The sequence below is a fragment of the Aplysia californica genome, unplaced genomic scaffold (genome assembly GCF_000002075.1).
Source record: "Aplysia californica isolate F4 #8 unplaced genomic scaffold, AplCal3.0 scaffold00318, whole genome shotgun sequence".
Lineage (NCBI taxonomy): Eukaryota > Metazoa > Mollusca > Gastropoda > Aplysiida > Aplysiidae > Aplysia > Aplysia californica.
Genome location: NW_004797588.1, coordinates 825,507 through 834,205, shown reverse-complemented (window position 1 = coordinate 834,205; position 8,699 = coordinate 825,507). Strand labels below are relative to the sequence as shown.

The window sequence follows — 8,699 nt, the reverse complement described above, 5'->3', positions numbered from 1 at the left end:
TTCCCCGCTCAGCTGAATGAGTGTGTGTGTGTCCTATTCCTGTCCAGTGCGGAGGCGAAAACAGCGTTGTGTGATAGAGGTGGGCAAAATCCGGATAATCCAAAAGGATAACCGGATAATTCTCAATGAAACATTATCCGATTTCAGACTCTTAACTCTCTTTCCTGACCCGTTTGTCGAAGTGGGTGCTCCCATTTGTTGAAGTAGTGCTAACCAGTTTGTCAAATTGGTTCTAACCCATTTGCCGAAGCGGTTCATATCATATTATTAGCCGAAGAGGTGCACTAAAATATTATCCTGATTTTGCTGAAGCGACTCATTGCCCAGCTCTATTGTGTGATCGTGCGATAGTCCAAGTCCTCTCGAGTTCTCAAAGAGTCACAGTCATTTTTTTAAATTTGGGGGCGGGGCTGTTGTTTTTTTTTTTTGGAGGGGAGTAAACAGCCCAAACATAAATTTTGAGAGATAGTGATGGTGTTGTGTAACCCAGCAAGATAAACCGGAGCCAGACCACTTGACCGTCTACCGCGATGCTTTACATTCTACTTGACGGTTTACTGCTATGTATCTGTTCTACTTGATAGTGTACCACCAGACCAGTCTGACAACTGTTTCATTTAATAATAGACCCTAGTAGTCTACTACAATCCACAACCCAAACACTAACCTAAACCTTATGACGTTTTTGTGCCACGGTAAGGGTTATGGTCGTGGTTAAAGTTAGGGTTAGGGATAGGGTTATGGCTAGGGTTAGGGTCTGGGTTCGTTTAGGATTTTCCTTTTGTTGCAGGAGAGTGGCTTTCTATGGGTCAGTGCAAGGTTAAAGCTGTTTTCTTTAAATCAGTCCACACATTTCTTAGTTTTAATTCCACTAGTTGTGATTGCCACTCACTGAATTAATTTTCAAGAGGTAAAGGCAGATATCAATTCAAAAGGGATTTATTACGAAAAGTCTTATATTGAAAAGGTTAGAGTTGTAAAGGGTCTGAAAACGAACTTGACCTCAAAGCTGCAAATGTTCAGGAAAGTAAACTAACCACTGGGTTGCACATGTTCAGGAAATCAACTTGAGTAAATGGTGTGGGAAAATTGACTTTGACCCCAAAGCCCACAGGAAAGAGCAGTAAAGCACTGCAACATAACACCATGAGCAGAATTGACAAGTAATTAATGCAAACCATAACTCTTAACAATTCACAAGTCGGTTGAGATAACGCGATGGTCTAGGTGGGGTTAATGACCGCCGTGGGGCACACGGACCCAAACAAATTGTCCTCAAGTTACAGTGATATAATTTTTTGCCTTGCAAATTAATTTGAGTTCGCTAAAGGGAAGATGGTTCCCACTTCGTTTGTAAGTTTCCAGGAACATTTATGAAATTGGTTTTCAGGTACATCCGCTCAAAATTACCAATGTGGATCAATAAAGTTCGTCGCATCTGATCTGATCTGATCTGATCTTATCTTATATAATCTTATCTTATCTTATATCATCTTATCTTATCCTATCTTATCTTATCTCACCTTAAGAACCACTTTTTTAATTGGCTGGGGGTTGTCTTTTGAAGATTTGCATAAATGCACTCGAAAGAAAACCAAGACGGGAACACCATAAATAGTTTGGTGAGACTTGAAGCGTGCTATCCAACTGTATAAATCACCAGGTGGGCATTTCTTTAATTCTCCCCCCCCCCTCTCTCTCTCCCTCTCTCTCTCTCTCTCTCTCTCTCTCTCTCTCTCTCTCTCTCTCTCTCTCTCTCTCTCTCTCTCTCTCTCTCTCTCTCTCCTTCTCTATCTCCTTTTCTCTCTCAATTGTTCTCTCTCTCTGTCTCTCTGTCTCTTTCTCTTTCTCTTTCTCTCTCTCTCTCTCTGTCTCTCTCTCTTTCTCTCGCTCTCGCTCACCCTTTCTCTTTCCCTTTCTTTCTTTGAACACATATCACGCAAACAATCGCCACACAGCCAACATCCCATAATTCCTCATCCCTACAAACCACTCCTCCCAAAGTTACCTCTTTCTGGCACACCATCTATATAAAATATCAGTGATATCAATGGTGATGGTAATATAATAATAATAATAATAATAATAATAATAACAACAACAACAACAACAACAACAACAATAATAATAATAATAATAATAATAATAATAATAATAATAATAATAAAAAATAAAAAGAAGAAGAAGAAGAAAAAGAAGAACAAGAACAAGAATAAGAACAGGCAGAGAAAGAATTCTAACGATGATAATAACAATTACAATAACCATCACAAAAGATCGTGTTTGCCCAACACCAATCTTCCAGTCAGGAGGGGTATTCAGCCCTGTCGGACAAGGGGGACTAACTAGAGGAGAAAAGGGGGAAAGCTACCAGGGGGGGAAATGCAGTTTGGCTCGAGCTGCAGAATATTACGTCATCTCATGCATGCACTGACCCAGTGACCTTGAGCTCTAAACTAAACATGCGTAAACTGATTAATTCAAGGTTGGTTATCTCTGTACTTTGATAATAATTTGTCCTGATTTCGTGTGGAAAAAGGTCGTTGTATGATTGGGACAATCTAAGGTTCAGATAGGTGTTCTAGTTTAGCTGCCTCAGCAGTAAATGCTGAAGTAACTTGACTGTGCAATTTATGGTACAATCTCAGAATCTTAGAATCTCAGAATCTCAGAATCTCAGAATTTCAGAAGGACATCGAATTTGCGGAATATCATTCTTTTGTAGGTGTGGAAGGGAAGGGTTGGGGGAGGGAGGGGGTACACACGGGTAAAGTTTTCTACCACAAAACTGTTTTTAGGGGATAAATTTTCAACTATTCGTGAGCAATACGAATAAAAAGCTAAACAGGGCAAAGAAATCATCATAAGCGTAGCTTTTGAATGTGCACGCTTTGAAAAATGTCACTGCACGAGTTATTGTGTGTACCAATGAGTCTGTAAAGAGCATTGTAAAAAATGTGGTTATTTTTACGCCCCCATCGATTCAATTTAGATTAGTGAGGAGCATTAAATGATGACCAAGATAGGATAAGAAAATACTTTATTGCCGCTGTGGGAAGTTTTCTGTGAAGGTACAGGAATTGTAATTTAAAAAAAGAATAAATTAATAAAAACCACTCATGAAGATGTACACAGAATTTAATTTTTGTATTACTTTCATAAACGAATTTCAACGAGAAGAGAAAAATAATAATGAGAAAGAGCCCAGATCCTGAGAAAACCCCCCCAATAGATACGGAATTCCTTTTAATATAATGTAACTCATAGGCGCCTACAACGACACCAGACAAAAATGATGGAAACGTGATTTGCCCGACCATAACCCCCCCCCCTCCCCGCCCATCCCCACCCCTCAATTCGCAACTCCTGTTTTTCTCCTGCCGTCGTCACTGATATAATGGCGCCGTATATCCCCAAGGGCTCAGCATCGCAGATTTCCCCAATATAAAACCACCTGACATCGCCTCTATTTTTCCACAAACATTTCTATCCGGCGCATACAACCCGATGATTGCCCATTAATTCATCATTATTACAGCTATTGGGACTTTACGCCTTCATTGTTCCATACTTGGTTTGGGCTTTTATCGGCTTTTGTTTTTTCCTAAGATATTATTATTTTGGGCTACATTTCACTTCATTTCAGGACGAATTATCCTAAGTTGGGGCTGTTTTAAAACTTTGTTGTTGTTGTTGTTGCTGTTGTTTGTCTTTGGAGTTTTTGATGTTGTAATGTGGTTTCTTGTGCGCTGCAGCCAGAACAGAAAAGGGAGGTATAGAATTGTAGGAACATAACTCTACGTAGTCGTGATCTGGAATCGTGTGTGTGTGTGTGTGTGTGTGTGTGTGTGTGTGTGTGTGTGTGTGTGTGTGTGTGTGTGTGTGTATGCATGTAGGTATGTATGTGCACGAACGCGCCCGCCCGTGAGTGTGTGTGTGTGTGTGTGTGTGTGTGTGTGTGTGTGTGTATGTATGTTTGTATGTATGTAATGTATGCATGTATGTATGTAGGTATGTATGTATGTGAAGTGCACACGCCCGATTGATAGAGAGTGTGTGTGAGTGCGTGTGTGTGTTTGTATGTTTGTGTGTGTGTGTGTGTGTGTGTGTGTGTGTGTGTGTGTGTGTGTGTGTGTGTATGGGTGTGTGTGTGAGAGAGTAATAATGGATCATGGAGAATAAGGAGTGGGTAAATGTGTACTGGTATATATATACGTGGGTGCGTTTGAGTGACTGTATGAGTGTATGTACGTATGTATGTATGTGTGTGTGTGTGTGTTTGTGTGTGATTGTGTTTTTGTATTGGTGGTGGTGGGGGTGGAAGGAAGAGGTTGGTATCTGAGCCTGCACGGGTGCATGCGCGCACGTGCGCGCATGTATGAGTGTGTGTGTGTGTGTGTGTGTGTGTGTGTGTGTGTGTGTGTGTGTGTGTGCGCGTGTGTGTGTATGTGCACGCACGCGTAAGTACATACATATTATTATCATGTGTGTTTATTTGATAGTTTGAGATTGTGCGTGTGAGTGAGTGAGTGAGTGAGTGAGTGAGTGAGTGAGTGAGTGAGTGAGTGAGTGATTGAGTGAATGAGTGAGTGAGTGAGTGAGTGAGTGAGTGAGTGAGTGAGGGAGGGAGTGAGTGAGTATGCAAGGACGAGTGCGTGTTTGTGTATGCATCTGTGTCTGTCTGTGCGTGTGTATGTGTGACGTTTAGAGGTCGGTCTATCACCAGGCCGGACATCGATCGGCGCCCGTGACTAGCGCAGATTGCCAGCACTCTGGCACCGCTGCCATATGCCCTGAGCGGATGGCGATAGATTGTTAATGTCCACACCTTTTCAGCCGTTTGGTTGTTCATTTCAAGGACCCTTTGACACACCCACGAGTGCTAAACCAAAACGGTTGGTGACGTAATGGATAAAGGTTAGTCCCTTCCAGGTCGTCGGATGGGTCTGATCTGGAAAAAAACAATTACAAAAGTCAATTCGTTTTATTCATCTTCATACTGATTGTGTCGTCCATAAGTGGTAGTTAGTGTATAAGCAAGTTCCAGGAAATTATTAGTTTCATTTTATTTTCTTATTCCAATGGATGGAAATGATTGATTATTGTGTGATTTCATGTGCGGATAAGGTTGCAGTTCTGTAATGATGGAGTAAGTGCCCGTGACAAGGTGACTAGTTCAGATTACGGAGTAAATGTTGACAAAAATCGATTTCGTGACCTCGCCTGTTAAGCCATATCTGACAAGGGTGAGTCCGATATGAAGAATACCCTGTCTGATGGTCCCGTGGTAGGAAGTTTTACCGGAGAATTAATTAATTCTGGCTGGGGGAATTGTTTGGCATGACAAAGTAGGCTTTGGTCTCTCAGGCATGTGATGTGATATTCTGATTGTCCTGTTGGGAGGAAATAGCGCGATGTTAGCGGACCGGGGTCGACGGTGGAGTTCTTAGGCGTTTCGCTATCGCACGCTGGAGACCCGAGTTCAAATCTTTTGTCGGGAGAATTCTTATCGAGTATCTCGGTCTTTCTGCTGAGTGGAACATTGTATCACCCACTGCCTGGTTTAGCCCTGATGGGCAGGGTCGAAGCCTCCTCCTGAATGATCTAAATTATATCGATGGGGGTGTAAATACACCAACATTAAAAATAGACGCTAGCATGTGTGGTGTAGCTGGTAAAATGTTTGAAATACGTTAGAATTTATTCTATGTTTGAATCAGTCTGAACTTTTCTAGTAATCGTTTGCTTTTTAAAAATCACAAAACGATGTCCCGTTGAGAGCTAAATATACCGTTTTCGAGATGGCGTGTTGTGTGTTCTGCACAGCAGCTGTAAACGGTCCAATAAATTGGAAAAAAACAAACAAAAAACGAATCAATATGGTAGCGTGATAACGTGAGCTTTTGTCGTTTGAGCAAGCGATACAACATTTTGTTTCCAGAAGAAAAAAACTGAGCATGTTGCCTTCGGGTAATCTTTGACGGCATTCACTCCAATCTGTACTATGATTCTAGGTAAAAGGTTATTTCGTGCTGCGTAGGAAATATTTTTTATCCCGCCCAAAACGTGCTTTTGTCATTTCTTCATATCTTAATTATTTACTGCCTGCTGTTGATAAAGCTAACAAAAATTTCACTTTGAATCGGATGCGTAAGTTGACGTATATGTGGAAGAAAGACACCCTTGGCCTTTTCCGATTTGATTTACAGTACGGTTCTCCGCCTCCCACAAGCCCTGGATGGTTTGATTCCAGAAGGGAAAAGCTGCTCATGAGGGCTCGTGGGTATGGGACTCTACACACAAACGCTATTGTTCCGAATTTGAATTTGCCCAAACTCTTTTTGTCAACTTCCGAATTTAAAAACCAAGTTTGTCTCTCTTTCTTCATTCTAACGAGCCCAATCTTAATTCCCCAAGGCCACAGTTGTGTTTAGTGGCACTTAGTAGCCGTCTTAACCTAGCACAAGAAGAGGTTTAATTTAGAAAGGGTAAGGCTTTTCATGAATCAACTACAGGTTGTTAAAATCATAGAGAAAAAGATGGGTAGGTAGCGTTAAAAAAAAGTCAAGTAATGATCAATATGACAAGAAGAAGTATTCACAAAGCAAACTCAGTTTTCAACCACGATAAAAATAATTAGATTGACTAGAGAAGTACCAATGAGATTATTATAGTCGCTACTACTGCTGTTGTTTATTATTGTTGCTGTTGCGTTGTTACCGTTGTTGTGGTTTGTGCCCCTTTTGCTGTTGCCGTTGCTTTTACTATTATTGCTATAGCTGTTGTAGGAGTTTTGTAGTAATTGTTCTTGTTGTTGCTAATCGTGTCGTTGGTGGTGGTGATGGTAATAGTTTCAATTATATTTTTATGGTGTTCTTTTTGTCGGTTTCATTATGTATGACCCTGAGCTATTTTTTCTTCTTCTTTGCTTTGATAGCTGCTATTAGAAAGAGAGCCCAGGACTTAAACTGTTTAACTGTTTTGTTAGTGTCGGCTGGCGTCAGATTGAAAGTATTGGTTTTACAAAGACAGTTCCAAAGATTCAACATTCTTTGACATAGATCGAGCTTTAGGTCACAATGTTCCCGGTTTCAAATCATAGATTAATTACCACATTGACTTGAATTACAATATCCTTGACCAGTGCTCGGGAACCTGAGCGGTATCACCCATTACAGATGAGATTTGGTCATCTTGGTGGGCGGTGGAGACCACCCGGGTAGTGGCGGGTGTTATTTGATGAATCGATGGGAAATAGAATATGTGGGTGGGTGACACGAAAGTTTTTATCTATCAAAGGTGACAACAGTTTGGGCTGGCTATAAAAAGGTTGGCAAGCACTGTCCTACCAGGACCGTGCACTGTCATGGTCGTCGCACTTTGCTCTCAATAAAGAACTTCGCTGCGCTGGTGTGCACCTTGACAAAATCTGTACCAATCTCGCTATAATCAAGCGCACATACAGCATTCGTCCCCCCCCCTCCCCTTGCCCTACATTTGGTTTCGAATCAAATTGAGTCTTGTGGCGCGCTCCCCCGTGAACCTGAATTACGTTAGGGTACAGAGTCGTGGATGTTATCAGAATACAAGTCTTTTTTTTTTTTTGTAAGTGTTTTACGGCGCTCACAACTGCATAAGGTCATATGAGCGCGCGGGACACACCTAACATTTTCAGTTGGTTGGAAATTTTGAATTTTGCCCGGGTGGCGTAATTCAAAGTCTATAGTCACATCACACTAACTGTATTTTTATTTGTAAATGTTTCAATGTGACATTTTGTCTTGTAATCCATAGCATAACTTTTACCGAGCAGAAATCCGTCAGGTGTGACTTTAGACTAACACACTGAAAATGTTTTTCAAAAGGACTGTGGCGATCTACATTTAGGGGTTTGGGTTTGATTCACTTGAGAGAGATGCAACAGAGGGTGCAGGATGACTAAACCCCAAAAAGATATATATATATATATATATATATATTCATATTCAGGGTGCCTATTTTTTTTTTTATCACAAAAGCCCAACTCTGAAATAGACCAGGTCAGATATATAAAAATCAAGTGGCAGAGGCATAACCATCCTTACATTAATTTTCTCAAGCGTGTAAGTCTTGCCTGAAGTTTTGTGAAAATTAAACAAAAAGAGAGCACCCAAGTCAAAGCCATGATTTGGGCACTTGTTTTTTTCAGTTAAAAATGAAGAAGGAGATAAGGAAACAGAACATAATTATAATGTAAAGCATCTGTTGATGTCTTTTTTTTCGAATTAAGGCTTTATCTGTAAATTCCCCAGATTGATTCGGGCATTGTGAAATGGCTCTGACGATAATATGTTAATCCCAGCAATGCAGTACCTCTACGCAAGATTTAAATGAACTAGCCAGCCGTATAGACCCCTTAAAGCTATCAAATCAATTGTGTCTAGACACGTTGGGCTCTACAATACATGGGCATAACGTTATTGCCCGGTATAATCTTAAAGCTTGTTCATTTTTCTTGATTTTGATTTTTTTAAAAGTATCCATCTAGATATATCTTGGTTGGAAGTATAGACTTTTGCGATTGAACGGTATCAGGGTGCCTACATTGTCCCCCCCCTCTCTATATCTCTCTCAAGCCCTTTCTCTTCTCTCCGCCACCCCTCCCCCCCTCTCTATCTCTCTTTCTCTATCTCTCTCACTCTCTCTCTCTCTCTCTCTCT

The 8,699-nt window shown here is 40.9% G+C and overlaps 1 long non-coding RNA gene across 4 annotated transcripts in view; it reads left to right on the top strand.

The window, feature by feature from the left end:
• Nucleotides 1-4,703: 4,703 nt before the first annotated feature.
• Nucleotides 4,704-8,699, top strand: part of LOC118477972 — a 9,560-nt gene continuing 5,564 nt past the window's right edge. Inside the window, exon 1 of one of the 4 annotated variants that reach the window (XR_004858722.1) lies at nt 4,704-4,895. This is a non-coding gene — a long non-coding RNA (uncharacterized LOC118477972). The other 3 variants (XR_004858720.1, XR_004858723.1, XR_004858721.1) reach the window with 3 other exon arrangements.